At 46.0% G+C, this 22,956-nt stretch overlaps 1 protein-coding gene across 1 annotated transcript in view; it reads right to left on the bottom strand.

The window, feature by feature from the left end:
- The window catches only part of AR (androgen receptor), a 755,291-nt gene that overhangs the window by 493,411 nt on the left and 238,924 nt on the right, over positions 1–22,956 (bottom strand). The gene's annotated exons all lie outside the window — the stretch shown is intronic.

The raw sequence follows: 22,956 nt of genomic DNA, 5'->3' as shown, positions 1-22,956 counted from the left end.
GTCTTTACCCTATACGTTTGCATAGCCCACAATACTGCTGATTATAACAACAGGAATAACAGAATTATAAGTTATCACACTGGATTCACTATTTGTATTGTTTATACTGGTCTATACTATTGATCTATAATATTACCTTATTTACTTTATGGTGTATGTGTTTCCCATTTGAGTAGCTTCACCGGCCTCTGCCATACCCTAACTGTATCTTTATTTGTTTAAGTTTTTGCTAGTGTTTTGCTGGTATCGCTGTGGCAACGGGGGCGGGATTCCTCCGACCGGTGGGACGCACTGCTTGTGTTGACATGTGTCCGTCTCCTAATTTGACTGATTATGTCTTCCACTGTGTGCTACTAGCCGCAGTGGCCCGGTGCTGTGCCACCAGATTTAGCAGAAGTGACGTCCGCGAACATTGAACCTGTTATTTAACTCGATCACCATGGAGATTGCTCACTTCCGGTAATACCGGAAGTGACGCAATGCGTTCCACACATGCGGTCCACTCGTAGGTTGTGCCAGTGATCCTATTGTTACCTAGGGACGCAGCCCACTTCCGGCGGAAGTGACGCGTCTGCGTTCCACCAGTGCGTTCCACACGGCTCCCGGCCGCGATGGGGGCGTGTTATGTGCTTTTTTGAAGGGTATTTAGCAGGGGCCGGTGAGGCAATATCTCTGTCTCCAGTTTCCTGCCATATTGACGCTTGTTGTGATGCTGACACTGCTGACTAGACTGTACATTCCTTGACAAAGGTCCCGCTGAGGACCGAAACGTTGGAGATCGTTTTTGAAAACCACTTTAGAACTGTGAGATTACCTTTACATTAAAATTTTCAATTTTTTTTATTAATTGATTTTGAAGTCTGGAGAGTGCTATCATTTTTTCACTAGTGTGAAAGAACCTGTATTGTACTATGGGCCCCACAACCTGGTGTGTGGGACTCTGATTGGCACCCTAGCTGATGGCTCTAGTTTTTGTGAGAGTGCAGGAATTATTTATGTATACGTTTGGGGCAGTGTAGGTTTCTGCATTGTCTCTTTCTCTGCACCCACCTTCCTTTATACTACTTATATAGCAGGTACTTTGACGTGAGATTCATCACTCATTTGGGATATATACACATTGTGTGGCTGTGCATAGGGTTGTTTTTGATTCAGTATACGGTCCTATATCTGTGTTTATTTATTTACTATCATACCGCACTGGACAAGCCCAAAGACCATCCGAACTTGGAAGCTAATCAGTGCTGGGCCTGGGCAGTACCCGCTAGGGAGACCACGGGGAATACCAGGTGTAGTAAGTATTAACTTTAAACCACATCTGCTGGGTATTATACGTATTGGCATGGCACGTAGCCAGATGGGCTTCCTTGATGACAACCTCCTTACACGGGCTGAGCATGGTGTTGTCTCCCTCACGGACGATGATGCAGAAAAAGTCCTGTTTGATCAATCAGAATTTGACACATTACCGGCCGAGACACCAACAGATCTGTACCACCAACTTCTTAGATTAAAGAGGAGGGAGATAGATCTGACCCTACACGGACAATTTCTCTCCGAGTACTATCGGAAGAAACAGATACCCCGAGGCTTTAGGATTAACAACATCCCCACACTGGGTAGGAATAACCCCACCTTTTGTAGTCGCTGGTGTGGAGTCCTAAACAAATGCTCCCTAGACCTTATGCTCTTGGTAGTGGAGGAGGTTGGCATTGAATTAAAGAAAATTAAAGTACAAATTGACACATTTGTCAACAATTAGAAATGATAAAACCAATAACCTGGTGGAAAAACTACAGACGCAGGTAGATAATTATAAAAAGGAGATTACTGCATTTAAGCGCAGCAAACTCACTACGGTCACCGCAGATTACCAAAACCACACGGTTTATAGGTGGTTGATGGGGGACCCCAGGTCCAATAAACAACAAAGACCGTTTAGACCACGACACCAAGGACGTAGACTACCTTATACTAATAACACCGGCTCCTCTGCCTCCGCCGCAGACACAGATTTATCGGATAGTCGCTCAACAGAGAGGCCTTTTTTAGAACATACCGCCACTCCCAACCTCCCTCCGGCAACAAGCCACGGAGGCCGCACCCAAGGAAGGGGAGATACCTGGCAAAAATGCAGGGACAAGACTGCGACCTAGTCTTTAATCTTTCAAATAAAACACTTGACGAAGCCACCTTAAAACTCCTTTCCAGGGGTCTCTCGTTTGTACCAACTGCCCCCCATCGACAGTTCGACACCACAGTAGATGTTTATAAGTTTGGACGTAAGCTCAGGTTACGTGAATATTTTTCCACTGATATCGGTATGGATAATGTACAATTTCGGAAACCTTCCACATTTGATCCAGCCTCCTCCAACCCAAGTATCAGAACATTCACCCGCATGCTCGAGCATGATGCTCTAACGCTTACATCCAATAAGCGTTTTGATAATCTGACTCTGGCAGAACGCAAAGCACTAACATCACTGAGACAGGATACGAGCATTGTGATTAGACCCGCTGATAAAGGGGGAGCAGTGGTAGTGCAGGATTGGGTGGACTATAATGCAGAAATTATGAGGCAGTTGGCTGATGAGACCACCTACGTCTGCCTGTCTCACAACCCCATTCCAGAGATCAAAGCAACAGTAGATAACCTACTGGACAGTGCCATCAAAGAACATTATATAGACAAGAATACGCATGACTTCCTTACGGTTGAATACCCGGTATGCCCAATTATCTACACCCTCCCTAAGGTACATAAGACACTTACAAAGCCGCCCGGTAGACCCATTATTTCAGCTAGGAACTCATTACTACAACCATTAGCCATCTATGTAGATACATTCCTCCAGCCCATAGTACAACAGGGTGATAGTTACCTACGAGACTCAACGGATTTTTTACAAAAGCTCCTAGCTCTTCCTAATGGATTTGATGACATCCTACTTGCGACCATGGATGTCTGTTCCCTATATACGATCATCCCGCATGAGCAAGGTCTACAGGCATTGGCCAATGTCTGGCATCAACAACCACCAATCGGACCACCTATACCTTTCCTATTGGATTTGACCAGTCTAGTCCTTCAGCACAATCATTTTTTATATCAAGGGAAGTACTATTTGCAACGGAAGGGGACAGCGATGGGATCGAATTTAGCGCCGGCGTACGCAAATATCTTCATGTCTGAATTTGAGCAAGACCATATCCTACCCCAGTTTGGTGAACACATATTGTTCTATAAGAGATTCGATATCTTCCTATTGTGGAAAGGGACAACTGAATCCTTTGACCAGATGATTGCCTCACTAAACGATTTGGATGCACCGGTGAAATTCACATACCAGATTGACCCACATAACGTTAATTTCCTTGACATCTCAATCACCTTAGAGGGAGGACGAATTTGTACTAGCCTCTACAGAAAACCAACAGATAGAAATACTTTGTTACACCCAAGCAGCCAACATCCGCCGGCCCTCAAGGATAATCTTTCAGTTTCGCAATTTTTAAGAGTAATGCGCAATAATTCGGATAGTGACATCATGGAATCTCAAATATCTGAGATGACCTCCAGATTCCTGGAACGGGGCTACGGGAAAAAGAATGTACTCAGATGCCTAACGAAGGCTAGGAACAAATTCGGTTCCAGCACAACTGTCACACAGACCACACACACACCGCAGCGGATGGTGTTCACCACTACATATGACAACTTCTCGAATAGACTTAAGGGGAGCATACGTAGGAATTGGCCAATTCTAGCCACAGACGATCGCTTAAAGTTGAAAAGAAGTTCTCCACTTATGATGGCTTACCGAAGATCAGCAAATCTAAAACAGCTTCTGTTGAGACCCATGGCCAGTGATGAGGGGACAAGGAGCACTACATGGCTACATGAAAGACGCCCTGGATGCTTCAAGTGCACTGGTTGTACCACTTGTAGGGCCATGTTGACTGGCCCATTTTTTCCACACCCACATTCTGGTCGACCTATAGCCATAAAATACAGGCTTCACTGTGCTATGGATCATTTGATCTATATTCTGACTTGCCCTTGCGGACTATACTACGTAGGCATGACTACGATGCTTTCGGGACCGCATGGAAAACCACAGGACATCGATACATCAAGCGATTGCTACGGGGACAGCAACACTACCAGTGGCCAGACACTTTATGGCATTAAGTCATCAGGTCTCTGACTTAAGGTCCAAATTGATTGATTGGATCCCCCCACCCCCCAGGGGTGGTGATCGTGCCCTCTTACTAAGGAAGAGAGAGAGCCTGTGGATATATAAACTTGATACAATAGCCCCGAGGGGTATGAATGAAAACAACCCTCTGTCGATTTTTTTGAAATAACTGTATTTATTTTTTTCATATAATGTATGTCTTTACCCTATACGTTTGCATAGCCCACAATACTGCTGATTATAACAACAGGAATAACAGAATTATAAGTTATCACACTGGATTCACTATTTGTATTGTTTATACTGGTCTATACTATTGATCTATAATATTACCTTATTTACTTTATGGTGTATGTGTTTCCCATTTGAGTAGCTTCACCGGCCTCTGCCATACCCTAACTGTATCTTTATTTGTTTAAGTTTTTGCTAGTGTTTTGCTGGTATCGCTGTGGCAAAGGGGGCGGGATTCCTCCGACCGGTGGGACGCACTGCTTGTGTTGACATGTGTCCGTCTCCTAATTTGACTGATTATGTCTTCCACTGTGTGCTACTAGCCGCAGTGGCCCGGTGCTGTGCCACCAGATTTAGCAGAAGTGACGTCCGCGAACATTGAACCTGTTATTTAACTCGATCACCATGGAGATTGCTCACTTCCGGTAATACCGGAAGTGACGCAATGCGTTCCACACATGCGGTCCACTCGTAGGTTGTGCCCGTGATCCTATTGTTACCTAGGGACGCAGCCCACTTCCGGCGGAAGTGACGCGTCTGCGTTCCACCAGTGCGTTCCACACGGCTCCCGGCCGCGATGGGGGCGTGTTATGTGCTTTTTTGAAGGGTATTTAGCAGGGGCCGGTGAGGCAATATCTCTGTCTCCAGTTTCCTGCCATATTGACGCTTGTTGTGATGCTGACACTGCTGGCTAGACTGTACATTCCTTGACAAAGGTCCCGCTGAGGACCGAAACGTTGGAGATCGTTTTTGAAAACCACTTTAGAACTGTGAGATTACCTTTACATTAAAATTTTCCATTTTTTTATTAATTGATTTTGAAGTCTGGAGAGTGCTATCATTTTTTCACTAGTGTGAAAGAACCTGTATTGTACTATAGGCCCCACAACCTGGTGTGTGGGACTCTGATTGGCACCCTAACTGATGGCTCTAGTTTTTGTGAGAGTGCAGGAATTATTTATGTATATATATATATATATATATATATATATATAAAGAGAGAGAGAGATACAAAATACACAAGTAGTAATTACAATAAAAACATAAAAAAATGCTTTATTAGAAGAAAAAAAGGAGCCTTCATAAGTTTACCTTTATCAACATAACGTCACTTTCCTACCAATGATTAATTGATACGCTCAAAGACAGTAAATTCGCCAGTCAGAGGTGGTGTTATTATTCAGGCAAAGCTGTTACAAAAAAAATCTGTTCTGGACATTAATGTATATGGTAATTACAAAAATCCCTTAGAGGCAATAGGGAAAGCTATTGACGCAGAAGTCTTGCGAGAATATAGCAATGCAGAAACAGAGGATCTTTTTTTTTAACACAAAATTTTAATAGTACATCGCCAAAAAGGACAAAGCACACGGAAAAGGTGGAATAACGCTGCAAAAGGTAATAGTACATACCACTCCATGGGCGTGATGTAATATACTCCGAGTCATGGTTTAGCCTTGCACAGGATTGCCCCTTTAAAAAAACGTCAGAGTTCGGCATCCCGCACAGCCACCTGACACAGAGTTCATTACATCCCGCCCCATGTCTTGTGTTATTCTGTGTTCACAATTATAAACCTACAGAATATGCTGACGCTATATAAATTAATCTTTATATTTCAGTGCATGGCACCAGTGGCGCGAAGGGGGGTAGGGGGAGGTGAGGTCTGGAGCGGGTAATATATACCCGGTCCAACAACCCCCCCCCCCTTCCCCCTTTCAGAGAGCTGGGCAGGGAGTGCGTTAACTATTGCTGCAGTAGCCTGCTGTTTTGAAGGCAAAGGGTGGTCACACCAAATATTAATTTAATTTAGAGGTCTCTTCTGTTCATTAACTTTGCATTTTGTTAATTGATAAAAAACAGACTATTAACACGTTTTTATATTTGAAAGCATTCTTACTTTGCAGCATTTCTTTCATACCTGCCTGAAAGTTTTACACACTAGTGTATGTGCAACTTAAAGTTTACACGCAAATCACATGAAACCCCCAGCAAAATAGAAATCACTAACAGTTGTCAACTCTCCCTAATTACCAGGTACAGGTCAAGTATTTGCCCCCAGAAACGTCCATAATATTCAGTATAAACCAATTGCATATTAAAAGTCTTCATTTTCTTTATGTTACATGCTTCTCTTATTAGGCTTTAAGTACTCTGCATATGCCAGGCAAGTATAAATGGATTATATCATACCTCCCAACCCTCCTAATTGATATCAGCAGGACAGTCCTGCTTTTCGGGCACTCTTGCTATCTAACCTCCAGGCTGAAGTGTCCAATGTGCGGGGTAGAGGTGGGCGAACACTCTTTCACAGGGCAGTAAAGAATGGATGACGTAACTGTGTGGGGAGAGGCTGATGGCTGCCCAGGATTATGACTAACAGGGCACCGAAATGCAGTTACAAACCCAATACACCATACACCAAGGGAGCATTGCCTCACTGGTCCAAGGTCACGCCCCCTTCTCGCACACAGTCCCTACTTTACAATGTTAGGAGGAATGTCACATAGGAAGTGCAAACACAAAGAGCTACTACTGAATTCTGGGAAGTCCTCCTGGACTTACAAGAGTGCTACCTACCCTCCCAGATGATGCATCTGTTTCTTGGAAAGCAGGTAAATGAGATCTTGATGATGGGCTTCCCTGGTGATTGTGTCTTCGTGACCTAACCCCCGCTGTGTGATGACATCACTGTACAGAGAAGGGTGTGGGAGTGTCGTTAATACACAAATTGTACTGTCACGCTCCCCACACTTTGTGAATCAACAAATAGGGACCCGACACATCATTACATTACATGGCTAATAGAGCAGGTAATGTACTATTTGTACATGGTAGCATTAGTTCTACCAGATGGCAGTTTGTTGTTCTCAGAGGTGTGATCGTGATCTCTTTTACAACTTTGTATCATGGAAGGTGCTCAGCATTGTAAGTACAATAATAACTGATGCATGACAACATTATCTTCTCTAACCTTTCCTTTTGAGCACCTTGGCTGACGATCATGTTCTTGTCGCTACACTGAGTTGGTAGAAACAAGTAACAGGTAGCTCAATTCTGATAATTAGCAGTATGGACTGGACCTACAAAACTTCTATTATTGGCCCTCATTCCGAGTTGATCGCTCGCTAGCTGCTTTTAGCAGCAGTGCACACGCTAGGCCGCCGCCCTCTGGGAGTGTATCTTAGCTTAGCAGAAGTGCGAACGAAAGGTTAGCAGAACTGCTCGAAAATCATTTCATGTAGTTTCTGAGCAGCTCAAAACCTACTCCTACCTTGCGATCACCTCAGTCAGTTTAGTTCCTGCTTTGACGTCACAAACACGCCCTGCGTTCTGCCAGCCACTCCCCTGTTTCCCCAGACACGCCTGCGTTTTTACCTGTCACGCCTGTGTTTTTTAGCACACTCCCTAGAAACGGGCAGTTACCACCCAGAAACACCCACTTCCTGTCAATCATTCACCGATCAACAGAGCGACAGAAAAGCGTTGCTTGCCCTTGTGTAAAACTGCATAGTTTTGTGTGAAAGTACTTCGCGCGTTTGCACTGCGGCCCATACGCATGCGCAGAAGTGCCACTTTTTCACCTAATCGCTGCGCTGCGACTGAAAGCAGCTAGCGATCAACTCAGAATGAGGGCCATTGTGTATTCATAGCTGACGATAAGGCTTATTCACTTATTGACCTAGTTTATCATTAAAATATCTCCATAGGCCCCTGAGATGGTGATAGCAGAACAAGGATTGTGGTGGTACATTAAACACTACAGTTCTTGTTACAGTAAACAGGCTATTGCAGGGGGTTCACTACGGCTGGCCGGCGGTCGGGCTCCCGGCGACCAGCATCCCGGCGCCGGGAGCCCGACTGCCGGCTTACCGACAGCTTGGCGAGCGCAAATGAGCCCCTTGCGGGCTCGCTGCGCTCGCCACGCTACGGGCACGGTGGCGCGCTATGCGCGCCACACTATTTTATTCTCCCTCTATGGGGATCGTGGACCCCCACGAGGGAAAATAATTGTCGGTATTCCGGCTGTCGGGCTCCCGGCGCCAGTATACTGAGCGCCGGGAGCCCGACCGCCGGCAAACAGAAGACCACCCATTGCAGGTGATGGCCCCTTGATGTATAGGGCAAATATATATTCCTTATGATGACACCCATTTTCGTGGGAGTTAGGGCTTTAAGCCCATGATAAATAAACCCCTAGCCTAACACATTGCTTGCATGATATTATTGTAATTTTTAAATATAGATATATTAAATGCATATTAAAGATTTTAATGTGCCTTTTATACATGTATACTGAATGTGTGTTTTTCATTATAAAGTTATATTCTGTTTAGATCTGTACTGTGGAGGTTTATAGAGAGCGTTTATTTACTGTTATTCGATTTTCTCTGGCTGGGATATGGAGCTCTTAATATATATATATATTTTTTTTTTTTTCCTTTTTCCTTTTATAAATATGTAAAAGCCTACTGTAAGTAATAATGAGTTGAAGAACACCTGAAACCCTGTTTCATTTTATCTGTAGCCAGCATGCTGCCAGTATGGTCTTTTCACAAAAACAGCCACTAAGAACAAACTAAAATAAAACAGAACAGAGTTCTTTGCCATTTTACATCACCCTGGGGACAGACTTTATGGGGGAAATTCAAATGTTTCAAAAAATCAGTTGGGTGTCTGTTTTTTCCTGTATATTAGATAGGAAAAAACAGACTCCCAACTGACTTTTCAAACATTTGAATTACCCCCTATGTGTCTGCCTACATAACTGCTTTAATTGGTGTAGAATATAACACCCTACAAATCACAGTCCTGTAACCAGTAATTTAATTAGAGATGAGTGCCGGAAATTTTTCGGGTTTTGTGTTTTGGTTTTGGGTTCGGTTCCGCGGCCGTGTTTTGGGTTCGACCGCGTTTTGGCAAAACCTCACCAAATTTTTTTTGTCGGATTCGGGTGTGTTTTGGATTCGGGTGTTTTTTTCCAAAAAACCTAAAAAACAGCTTAAATCATAGAATTTGGCGGTCATTTTGATCCCAAAGTATTATTAACCTCAAAAACCATAATTTCCACTCATTTTCAGTCTATTCTGAATACCTCACACCTCACAATATTATTTTTAGTCCTAAAATTTGCACCGAGGTCGCTGTGTGAGTAAGATAAGCGACCCTAGTGGCCGACACAAACACCGGGCCCATCTAGGAGTGTCACTGCAGTGTCACGCAGGATGGCCCTTCCAAAAAACCCTCCCCAAACAGCACATGACGCAAAGAAAAAAAGAGGCGCAATGAGGTAGCTGTGTGAGTAAGATTAGCGACCCTAGTGGCCGACACAAACACCGGGCCCATCTAGGAGTGGCACTGCAGTGTCACGCAGGATGTCCCTTCCAAAAAACCCTCCCCAAACAGCACATGACGCAAAGAAAAAAAGAGGCGCAATGAGGTAGCTGTGTGAGTAAGATAAGCGACCCTAGTGGCCGACACAAACACCGGGCCCATCTAGGAGTGTCACTGCAGTGTCACGCAGGATGTCCCTTCCAAAAAACCCTCCCCAAACAGCACATGACGCAAAGAAAAAAAGAGGCGCAATGAGGTAGCTGTGTGAGTAAGATAAGCGACCCTAGTGGCCGACACAAACACCGGGCCCATCTAGGAGTGGCACTGCAGTGTCACGCAGGATGTCCCTTCCAAAAAACCCTCCCCAAACAGCACATGACGCAAAGAAAAAGAAAAGAAAAAAGAGGTGCAAGATGGAATTGTCCTTGGGCCCTCCCACCCACCCTTATGTTGTATAAACAGGACATGCACACTTTAACCAACCCATCATTTCAGTGACAGGGTCTGCCACACGACTGTGACTGATATGACGGGTTGGTTTGGACCCCCACCAAAAAAGAAGCAATTAATCTCTCCTTGCACAAACTGGCTCTACAGAGGCAAGATGTCCACCTCATCATCATCCTCCGATATATCACCGTGTACATCCCCCTCCTCACAGATTATCAATTCGTCCCCACTGGAATCCACCATCTCAGCTCCCTGTGTACTTTGTGGAGGCAATTGCTGCTGGTCAATGTCTCCACGGAGGAATTGATTATAATTCATTTTAATGAACATCATCTTCTCCACATTTTCTGGATGTAACCTCGTACGCCGATTGCTGACAAGGTGAGCGGCGGCACTAAACACTCTTTCGGAGTACACACTTGTGGGAGGGCAACTTAGGTAGAATAAAGCCAGTTTGTGCAAGGGCCTCCAAATTGCCTCTTTTTCCTGCCAGTATAAGTACGGACTGTGTGACGTGCCTACTTGGATGCGGTCACTCATATAATCCTCACCATTCTTTCAATGGGGAGAGAATCATATGCAGTGACAGTAGACGACATGTCCGTAATCGTTGTCAGGTCCTTCAGTCCGGACCAGATGTCAGCATCAGCAGTCGCTCCAGACTGCCCTGCATCACCGCCAGCGGGTGGGCTCGGAATTCTGAGCCTTTTCCTCGCACCCCCAGTTGCGGGAGAATGTGAAGGAGGAGATGTTGTTGACAGGTCGCGTTCCGCTTGACTTGACAATTTACTCACCAGCAGGTGTTTGAACCCCAGCAGACTTGTGTCTGCCGGAAAGAGAGATCCAAGGTAGGCTTTAAATCTAGGATCGAGCACGGTGGCCAAAATGTAGTGCTCTGATTTCAACAGATTGACCACCCGTGAATCCTTGCTAAGCGAATTAAGGGCTCCATCCACAAGTCCCACATGCCTAGCGGAATCGCTCCGTGTTAGCTCCTCCTTCAATGTCTCCAGCTTCTTCTGCAAAAGCCTGATGAGGGGAATGACCTGACTCAGGCTGGCAGTGTCTGAACTGACTTCACGTGTGGCAAGTTCAAAGGGCATCAGAACCTTGCACAACGTTGAAATCATTCTCCACTGCGCTTGAGACAGGTGCATCCCACCTCCTATATCGTGCTCAATTGTATAGGCTTGAATGGCCTTTTGCTGCTCCTCCAACCTCTGAATCATATACAGGGTTGAATTCCACCTCGTTACCACTTCTTGCTTCAGATGATGGCAGGGCAGGTTCAGTAGTTTTTGGTGGTGCTCCAGTTTTCTGTACGTGGTGCCTGTACGCCGAAAGTGTCCCGCAATTCTTCTGGCCACCGACAGCATCTCTTGCACGCCCCTGTCGTTTTTTAAAAATTTCTGCACCACCAAATTCAAGGTATGTGCAAAACATGGGACGTGCTGGAATTGGCCCAGATTTAATGCACACACAATATTGCTGGCGTTGTCCGATGCCACAAATCCACAGGAGAGTCCAATTGGGGTAAGCCATTCCGCGATGATCTTCCTCAGTTGCCGTAAGAGGTTTTCAGCTGTGTGCGTATTCTGGAAACCGGTGATACAAAGCGTAGCCTGCCTAGGAAAGAGTTGGCGTTTGCGAGATGCTGCTACTGGTGCCGCCGCTGCTGTTCTTGCGGCGGGAGTCCATACATCTACCCAGTGGGCTGTCACAGTCATATAGTCCTGACCCTGCCCTGCTCCACTTGTCCACATGTCCGTGGTTAAGTGGACATTGGGTACAGCTGCATTTTTTAGGACACTGGTGACTCTTTTTCTGAGGTCTGTGTACATTTTCGGTATCGCCTGCCTAGAGAAATGGAACCTAGCTGGTATTTGGTACCGGGGACACAGTACCTCCAACAAGTCTCTAGTTGGCTCTGCAGTAATGATGGATACCGGAACCACGTTTCTCACCACCCAGGATGTCAAGGCCTCAGTTATCCGCTTTGCAGTAGGATGACTGCTGTGATATTTCATCTTCCTCGCAAAGGACTGTTGGACAGTCAATTGCTTGGTGGAAGTAGTAAAAGTGGTCTTACGACTTCCCCTCTGGGATGACCATCGACTCCCAGCAGCAACAACAGCAGCGCCAGCAGCAGTAGGCGTTACACGCAAGGATGCATCGGAGGAATCCCAGGCAGGAGAGGACTCGTCAGAATTGCCAGTGACATGGCCTGCAGGACTATTGGCATTCCTGGGGAAGGAGGAAATTGACACTGAGGGAGTTGGTGGGGTGGTTTGCGTGAGCTTGGTTACAAGAGGAAGGGATTTACTGGTCAGTGGACTGCTTCCGCTGTCGGCCCAAGTTTTTGAACTTGTCACTGACTTATTATGAATGCGCTGCAGGTGACGTATAAGGGAGGATGTTCCGAGGTGGTTAACGTCCTTACCCCTACTTATTACAGCTTGACAAAGGGAACACACGGCTTGACACCTGTTGTCCGCATTTCTGGTGAAATACTTCCACACCGAAGAGCTGATTTTTTTGGTATTTTCACCAGGCATGTCAACGGCCATATTCCTACCACGGACAACAGGTGTCTCCCCGGGTGCCTGACTTAAACAAACCACCTCACCATCAGAATCCTCCTGGTCAATTTCCTCCCCAGCGCCAGCAACACCCATATCCTCCTCATCCTGGTGTACTTCAACACTGACATCTTCAATCTGACTATCAGGAACTGGACTGCGGGTGCTCCTTCCATCACTTGCAGGGGGCGTGCAAATGGTGGAAGGCGCATGCTCTTCACGTCCAGTGTTGGGAAGGTCAGGCATCGCAACCGACACAATTGGAGTCGGACTCTCCTTGTGGATTTGGGATTTCGAAGAACGCACAGTTCTTTGCGGTGCTACTGCTTTTGCCAGCTTTAGTCTTTTCATTTTTCTAGCGAGAGGCTGAGTGCTTCCATCGTCATGTGAAGCTGAACCACTAGCCATGAACATAGGCCAGGGCCTCAGCCGTTCCTTGCCACTCCGTGTGGTAAATGGCATATTGGCAAGTTTACGCTTCTCCTCCGACAATTTTATTTTAGGTTTTGGAGTCCTTTTTTTACTGATATTTGGTGTTTTGGATTTGACATGCTCTGTACTATGACATTGGGCATCGGCCTTGGCAGACGACGTTGCTGGCATTTCATCGTCTCGGCCATGACTAGTGGCAGCAGCTTCAGCACGAGGTGGAAGTGGATCTTGATCTTTCCCTAATTTTGGAACCTCAACATTTTTGTTCTCCATATTTTAATAGGCACAACTAAAAGGCACCTCAGGTAAACAATGGAGATGGATGGATTGGATACTAGTATACAATTATGGACGGGCTGCCGAGTGCCGACACAGAGGTAGCCACAGCCGTGAACTACCGCACTGTACTGTGTCTGCTGCTAATATATAGACTGGTTGATAAAGAGATAGTATACTCGTAACTAGTATGTATGTATAAAGAAAGAAAAAAAAACCACGGTTAGGTGGTATATACAATTATGGACGGGCTGCCGAGTGCCGACACAGAGGTAGCCACAGCCGTGAACTACCGCACTGTACTGTGTCTGCTGCTAATATAGACTGGTTGATAAAGAGATAGTATACTCATAACTAGTATGTATGTATAAAGAAAGAAAAAAAAACCACGGTTAGGTGGTATATACAATTATGGACGGGCTGCCGAGTGCCGACACAGAGGTAGCCACAGCCGTGAACTACCGCACTGTACTGTGTCTGCTGCTAATATATAGACTGGTTGATAAAGAGATAGTGTACTCGTAACTAGTATGTATGTATAAAGAAAGAAAAAAAAAACCACGGTTAGGTGGTATATACAATTATGGACGGGCTGCCGAGTGCCGACACAGAGGTAGCCACAGCCGTGAACTACCGCACTGTACTGTGTCTGCTGCTAATATATAGACTGGTTGATAAAGAGATAGTATACTCGTAACTAGTATGTATGTATAAAGAAAGAAAAAAAAACCACGGTTAGGTGGTATATACAATTATGGACGGGCTGCCGAGTGCCGACACAGAGGTAGCCACAGCCGTGAACTACCGCACTGTACTGTGTCTGCTGCTAATATAGACTGGTTTATAAAGAGATAGTATACTCGTAACTAGTATGTATGTATAAAGAAAGAAAAAAAAACCACGGTTAGGTGGTATATACAATTATGGACGGGCTGCCGAGTGCCGACACAGAGGTAGCCACAGCCGTGAACTACCGCACTGTACTGTGTCTGCTGCTAATATATAGACTGGTTGATAAAGAGATAGTATACTCGTAACTAGTATGTATGTATAAAGAAAGAAAAAAAAACCACGGTTAGGTGGTATATACAATTATGGACGGGCTGCCGAGTGCCGACACAGAGGTAGCCACAGCCGTGAACTACCGCACTGTACTGTGTCTGCTGCTAATATATAGACTGGTTGATAAAGAGATAGTATACTCGTAACTAGTATGTATGTATAAAGAAAGAAAAAAAAACCACGGTTAGGTGGTATTTACAATTATGGACGGGCTGCCGAGTGCCGACACAGAGGTAGCCACAGCCGTGAACTACCGCACTGTACTGTGTCTGCTGCTAATATATAGACTGGTTGATAAAGAGATAGTATACTCGTAACTAGTATGACTATAAAGAAAGAAAAAAAAACCACGGTTAGGTGGTATATACAATTATGGACGGGCTGCCAAGTGCCGACACAGAGGTAGCCACAGCCGTGAACTACCGCACTGTACTGTGTCTGCTGCTAATATAGACTGGTAGATAAAGAGATAGTATACTACTAATATTATATATACTGGTGGTCAGGTCACTGGTCACTAGTCACACTGGCAGTGGCACTCCTGCAGCAAAAGTGTGCACTGTTTAATTTTAATATAATATTATGTACTCCTGGCTCCTGCTATAACCTATAACTGGCACTGCAGTGCTCCCCAGTCTCCCCCACAATTATAAGCTGTGTGAGCTGAGCACAGTCAGATATATATATATACAGTGATGCAGCACACTGGGCTGAGCAGTGCACACAGATATGGTATGTGACTGAGTCACTGTGTGTATCGTTTTTTTCAGGCAGAGAACGGATATATTAAATAAAACAAACAACTGCACTGTCTGGTGGTCACTGTGGTCGTCAGTCACTAAACTCTGCACTCTCTTCTACAGTATCACAGCCTCAGGTCAATCTCTCTCTCTCTCTCTCAACCCTAATCTAAATGGAGAGGACGCCAGCCACGTCCTCTCCCTATCAATCTCAATGCACGTGTGAAAATGGCAGCGACGCGCGGCTCCTTATATAGAATCCGAGTCTCGCGAGAATCCGACAGCGTCATGATGACGTTCGGGCGCGCTCGGGTTAACCGAGCAAGGCGGGAGGATCCGAGTCTGCTCGGACCCGTGAAAAAAACATGAAGTTCGTGCGGGTTCGGATTCAGAGAAACCGAACCCGCTCATCTCTAAATTTAATGTGCTTTACATGCTTTTCCACTGGTGTTTTGAAAGTCAGCGCTCAACACGTCATGGGTCAAGTAGTGCTGGATCGATTGCAGAGTAAATGCTCAGCACTGCAAACCCATGACACATGCAAGCAATGTACAGGCCAAATACCCCTCTCACCCCTTCTTCACCTTTTTTTTCCTTCCTAGCCACACACTGCTATCCAATGCACTGCCCATCCCTTAATAAACTTCCTGGACCCTAGCAGCATACTGCTGTCCCCTCTTCTGGGAGGGGGAGCCTGGTCGGCGAACAGGGTTGTGTGTCCGATAGTGAGAGGGTGTGCTTGGGGCGTGGCAGCCCCCCGCTATTCAGTGCCGAGGAAACAGGCACTGGTGAGTAGGGGGCGGAGCTACGATGATACGATTCAGCGTGAATCGTGTCATTGGGTCCCCCTCGGACCGCCCACTGGTGCTCCATTGTGGGCGGCCAAGGAGGGGTGCGGGAGCTAGCGGCGGATGCGGGACACTTGCCGACCTTTCCGGGGACCGGGAGCGCCACCCGATTTTCGGGAGCCTCCCGCCATTCCGGGAGGGTAGGCAAGTATGCCTAGCAGTAATAAAGAACAATGGATTAGTCCTGATCTCCAGTGCCTGTGTAAAGAAGGGGATAAGGGCCCTATTTTGCAATACTTAAATTATTCAGAAACATCCGATTAAGCATAATTAAGGCAATTTTAAGTATAGTTGATATTTAGCAAAAGCTGAACAGAGGAGATATATTACTGAGCCAAGTAGAAGAACAGAAGGCAGATTATGACTGTCATGGGTAAATCACGAGGCTTGAGGCTGGATTGTATGGGACCACGAGTTAATTTTAGCCAGCTAAATTTTAGGTGTTGGGGTTCTCAGATGGTATATTTAAGGTTTGGGGTTACATGTTATAAGCTTCTTTGTGAAGAATTTGACCTACCTTCCACACTTTAGTTCTGGCGTGACAACTTACTGACTGCAGGAGAGAACGGCATGCCATTCAGCTGAGGTGCAGGTGAGTTGGTTTTGGGTGCAATCATCTTGACTGAAGTCTGAACCACCCCACCGATGGCAGCACTACACCTTACTGCCGGCAGCACTACACCTTACTGGTGGCAGCACTACAACTTGCTGGTGACAGCACTAAACCTTACTGGTGGCAGCACTACACCTTACTGGTGGCAGCACTAAACCTTACTGGTGGCAGCACTACACCTTTACTGGTGGCAGCACTAAACCTTACTGGCGGCAGCACTACACCTTACTGGTGGCAGCACTACACCTTACTGGAGGCAGCACTACACCTTACTGGTTGCAGCACTACACCTTACTGGAGGCAGCACTACACCTTACTGGAGGCAGCACTACACCTTACTGGAGGCAGCACTACCTTACTGGGAGACTTGTTATGTTGCAAGTTTGAGTTGGATTCTCATTAGTCTTATGTTGTAAGCACCCACAGTGTGGACTCCACCAGGAATGCATGTTGTGTGGTTGTGTTGGTGCATCGCTAGACTGTGGTGATTAGTGGTTGTCCTTTTTTACCACCATACAGTTGATCTTTTCAATAAATAGCTAATCTTTTTTAATTCCATTTTCTGTCTCTGTGTTGTTATTTTATTTAAGGTTATTTAAGTTTATGTGACTTATACACAAGATACACATTAACCTTTAGTAGATTTAACACTGAAGACTACAATACTCCCATTCTCAACAGGGATCTAGAGCAAGTTATCAAGCTTCAAAAAGCTTAACATTTCAGATGTCCCTGATAGTTAGCACCATCAGTCTCATCTATGATTATATCATTGCCTGAGAGACAATCCCTGGCAGCTTGCACTATGTGCATGTGCTGAGCGATTGTCTCGCATGTGTACTACAGACGATGGGTCAGAAACCAGAATTAACTTATTTTTCTGCTGCAATAACCAGGCGATGAAGAACTTGCAATGTGATTCAAGTACTGTCTTTATTGGGTAATCGGAGATTGTGGGAGATGTAGTAAAGGTGGGTAAACACTGACCGATATATCCACCATGCTCTTGATATATTGCGGGTCCGTCGGCCAGTGTGTACAAGTGATATGTCTGTGAACTCCGTCATTCACAGACATATTGTGTCGACCCTGCTGCACAGCCGACGGCCAATATATCGTTAGCTATATTGGCACGTTGGTGTGTGTGTACGGGGGTCAGCCGACCGAACGTACACAAGCTGCAGCAGCCGGCAGTGACTGACAGCTGAACTGGGCGGGCATGTGTTACTGCCTGCCTAGTTCATAACATCAGCCCCGACAGATCGGGCAGTGTGTATGCACAGTACACTGCCCGATCCAGCTTTGGATATATCTGCAGATCAATTGATCTGCATATATATCTGTAGGTGTGTACCCAGCATAAGCCTTGGAGAGATAAAGTGCCAGCTAATCAGCTCCTAACTTCCATGTTACAGGCTGTGTTTGAAAAATGGCAGTAAGAAGCTGATTGATTGGTACTTTATCTCCATCCACTTTAACTCTCTACAAGGCTTAGTACATCTGCTCCTAAAGTGTCCCAGAATTACATTATTACTAAATCGGTCAATATATCTTTTATCACTTTGAATAGCGTATATAAGAGATGGTATTATTTAGGACAATCTTCACAATAATAATAATAATAATAATATATAGAACGCAACTCCACAATTCCAAGTTCGAACAAAATTCGGATCTTGTGTTCATTAATTTTAAAGATTTTATTAAACTGTTTTTTTTTTTTGCAGTTCATTGTGGCATATGAAAAATCCTGAGTGTTTGGATTTCCCGCATCCATTGCGCATAATTTTCATTATGCGTGCTGCCGATCTGAGCACTATCCAATTAGAATCAAACAATGCGTAATTAGAATGTGATGCGAGAGGGGCTGGAGCCAAATATCGATTGCGACATATACAGATGTGTACACTTAGACCTTTTCTATTTTGCTCAATTTGGCACGCCATACATAGCACGGGTAAGCTTTTTTTTACGAGTAGCGAGTGGATGGATTACAACATTTTTGTTTGCCATAATAGAATATGGGGTATATGCAATTGCGGTCGAATTGCCGCAAATGTCGAAAAACGGGGCATTTTCGACACAAAAATATATTCGACAATGCAATACAGTACTTTTCGACAAAAAAAATGACTTTTCAGAATCGACTTTTTGAAATTCGACAGTTGACAAATTCAACATGTGTGCAATGGTAAAAATGCTGCTTTTCGACAAAAGTATATTCAATTGAAGAATGTAGATTCGACAACAGTGCTTTTCGATAGTAATTTTGTCAATTTCATTCCGCCTCACTTTGCTGGAGGAATCTAATAAAAAAATTTAAAAACATGTTTTTTTTGTGTTTTTTTTTATTGCTAATAGCATATCTATTTATATTAGAACGGATTAGGTACTTGGGTGTCTATTAGGAGACACAACTATTATTTATATATTTTTTAAAATAATATTTCTCTTACGTCAAGAGGATGCTAGGGACTCCGTAAGGACCATGGGGTATAGACGGGCTCCGCAGGAGACATGGGCACCTATAAAGAACTTTTAGTATGGGTGTGCACTGGCTCCTCCCTCTATGCCCCTCCTCCAGACCTCAGTTAGATCCTGTGCCCAGAGGAGAAGGGTGCACTGCAGAGAGCTCTCCTGAGTTTTCTGTGGGAAAAAAAAGAAAAAAAAAAGAATTTTGTTAGGTTTTTTATTTTCAGGGAGCACTGCTGGCAACAGGCTCCCTGCATCGTGGGACTGAGGGGAGAGGAGCAGACCTACTTATATGATAGGCTCTGCTTCTTAGGCTACTGGACACCATTAGCTCCAGAGGAAGTCGGAACACAGGTCTCACCCTGGGGTTCGTCCCGGAGCCGCGCCGCCGTCCTCCTCACAGAGCCGGAAGATAGAAGCCGGGTGAGTATGAGAAGCAAGACATCAAAGGCGGCAGAAGACTTCAGATCTTCATGAGGTAAAGCGCGCAGCGGTAAGCTGCGCGCCATTGCTCCCACACACAGACACACAGAAAGCACTGATGGGTACAGGGCGCAGGGGGGGCGCCCTGGGCAGCAATAAACCTCATTTTTGGGCAAAAAAGGTCACATTAGGCTGCGGAGGCAGCAAATAGATGATCCCCCACCATTTTATTAAAATTGAAGAGGGACCGAAGCCCGCCGCTGGAGGGGGCGGAGCTTGATCCCTCAGCACTAACCAACGCCATTTTCTCCACAGAGGCTGCAGAGAACGCTGGCTCCCCGGACTCTCCCCTGCTGAACACTTCAGAGGGCTGAAAAAGAGGAGGGGGGCACATTGGAGCGCAGTGAGTGGGAAGATTGGCATTATATAATAATATAAAAGCGCTGTCTGGCTTTTCCAGTGTCAGTTTGGCGCTGGGTGTGTGCTGGCATACTCTCTCTCTGTCTCTCCTAAGGGCCTGGTTGGGGATTTGTCCCCTTATAGGTATATCCCTGTGTGTGTGGGGTGTCGGTACATGCGTGTCGGCATGTCTGAAGCGGAAGGCTTCTCCAAGGAGGAGGTGGAGCAGATGAGTGGTGTGTCCCCGTCGGTAGTGCAGACTCAGGAATGGATGGACATGTGGCATATGTTGAATGCAAGTGTGGCATCTTTACATAAGAGGCTAGATAAAGCTGAATCCAGGGAGACATCAGGGGGTCAATCCTCGGATTGGACCGACTCACAGGGCCCGTCGGGGTCTCAAAAGCGTCCCTTGTCACTAATTGTGGACACTGATACTGATACGGACTCTGATTCCAGTGTCGACTATGATGAAGCTAGATTGCACCCTAAGGTGACAAAGAGTATTCAGTGTATGATTATTGCAATAAGAGATGTGTTGCATATTGCTGATGAACCCTCTGTTCCAGACACGAGGGTACACATGTTTAAGGGAAAGAAACAGATAATAAACTTTCCCCATCTCATGAACTTAACGAGTTATTTGAAAAAGCTTGGGAGACTCCAGATAAGAGGCTGCAGATTCCCAAAAGAATTAATATGGCATACCCTTTCCCTACACAGGACAGGGTACGTTGGGAATCCTCTCCCACTGTGGACAAGGCTTTAACACGCCTGTCCAAGAAAGTGGCGCTGCCGTCTCCAGACACAGCGGCCCTCAAGGGCCCTGCGGACCGCAGGCAGGAGACTACAGTCAAGTCTATTTATTCACATACTGGTGCTTTGCTCAGACCGGCAATTGCGTTGGCATGGGTATGTAGCGCAGTTGCAGCTTGGACAGATACCCTGTCGGCTGACCTTGATACTCTAGATAGGGATGCTATTTTGGTAACTCTAGCCCATATTAAAGATGCAGTCTTGTATATGAGAGACGCTCAAAGGGACATTGGGTTGCTGGGTTCCAGAGCCAATGCCATGGCTATTTCAGCGAGACGATCCTTATGGACCCGCCAATGGACGGGTGATGCGGATTCGAAAAAGCATATGGAGGTTTTACCCTATAAGGGTGACGTGTTGTTTGGGGATGGGCTCGCGGACCTGGTTTCCACAGCTACCGTGGGTAAATCTACCTTTTTACCTTTTATTCCCCAACAGCAAAAGAAAACTCCACAATATCACATGCAGTCCTTTCGGTCGCAAAAGTCCAGAAGAGGTTGGGGATCCTCCTTCCTTGCCAGAGGTAAGGGTAGAGGAAAGAGAACACCTGCTTCGGCTGGTGCCCAGGAACAGAAGTCCTCCCCGGCTTCTACAAAACCCACTGCATGACGCTGGGGCTCCCCTGTGGGAGTCCGCACCAGTGGGGGCACGCCTTCGACTCTTCAGCCAGGTCTGGGTCAGGTCAGACGTGAATCCTTGGGCGTTGGAAATAGTTTCCCAAGGCTACAAACTGGAATTCGAAGAGGTGCCCCCACGCCGATTTTTCAAGTCGGCCTTACCAGCTTCTACCCCAGAGCGGGATGTAGTGTTAGCTGCAATTCAAACGCTGTGTCAACAGCAAGTAATTATCAGGGTTCCCCTGAACCAACAGGGAAAAGGGAACTATTCGAACCTTTTTGTGGTCCCGAAGCCGGATGGTTCGGTCAGACCCATTTTAAATCTAAAATCCCTAAACCTGTACTTGAAAAGATTCAAATTCAAGATGGAATCGCTCCGAGCGGTAATAGCCAGCCTGGTGGGGGGGGGGGGGGATTTTATGGTGTCATTGGACATAAAGGATGCTTACCTTCATGTCCCCATATATCCCTCTCATCAGGAGTACTTGAGATTCGCTGTACAGGATTGTCATTACCAGTTTCAGACGTTGCCGTTTGGGCTTTCCACGGGCCCGAGGATTTTCACCAAGATAATGGCGGAAATGATGGTGGTACTGCGCAAGCAAGGAGTCACAATTACCCCATACTTGGACGATCTCCTGATAAAGGCGAGATCAAAAGAGCAATTGCTGAGAAACATGTCACTCTCTCTGAGAGTACTCCAGCAACACGGTTGGATTCTCAATCTACCGAAGTCACAGTTGGTTCCAACAACTCGACTAGCGTTCCTAGATATGATACTGGACACGGAACAAAAGAAGGTTTTTCCCCCGTTGGAAAAAGCCCAGGACCTCCAGAACATGGTCAGAGACCTGCTAAAGCCAAAAAGAGTGTCAGTTCATCAATGCACTCGTGTTCTGGGGAAAATGGTGGCAGCCTACGAGCCCATCCCCTTCGGCAGGTTCCATGTGAGGACGTTTCAATGAGACCTTCTGGACAAATGGTCTGGGTCCCATCTACAATTACATCAAAAGATAACACTGTCCCCCAGGGCCAGGGTGTCTCTTCTATGGTGGCTGCAAAGTGCTCACCTCCTAGAGGGTCGCAGATTCGGCATTCAGGACTGGGTTCTGGTAACCACGGACGCGAGCCTCCGAGGATGGGGAGCAGTCACCCAAGGAAGAAATTTTCAAGGACTATGGACAAGCCAGGAGTCCTGCCTGCACATCAACATGTTGGAATTAAGGGCCATATACATCGGCCTTCGATAAGCAGAGAGTCTTCTTCGCAACTTACCGGTGCTGATTCAATCGGACAATGTCACAGCAGTGGCTCATGTGAACCGCCAAGGCGGGACAAGGAGCAGAGTCGCGATGGCAGAAGCCACCAGGATTCTTCGCTGGGCAGAAAATCACGTAAGCGCTCTGCCAGCTGTCTTCATTCTGGGTGTGGACAACTGGGAGGCAGACTTACTCAGCAGACAC

The sequence above is a fragment of the Pseudophryne corroboree genome, chromosome 8, assembly GCF_028390025.1.
Source record: "Pseudophryne corroboree isolate aPseCor3 chromosome 8, aPseCor3.hap2, whole genome shotgun sequence".
In the NCBI taxonomy this organism is placed as follows: domain Eukaryota; kingdom Metazoa; phylum Chordata; class Amphibia; order Anura; family Myobatrachidae; genus Pseudophryne; species Pseudophryne corroboree.
The sequence above is the reverse complement of the archived record's forward strand: the minus strand, read 5'-3'. Positions and strand labels throughout refer to the sequence as shown.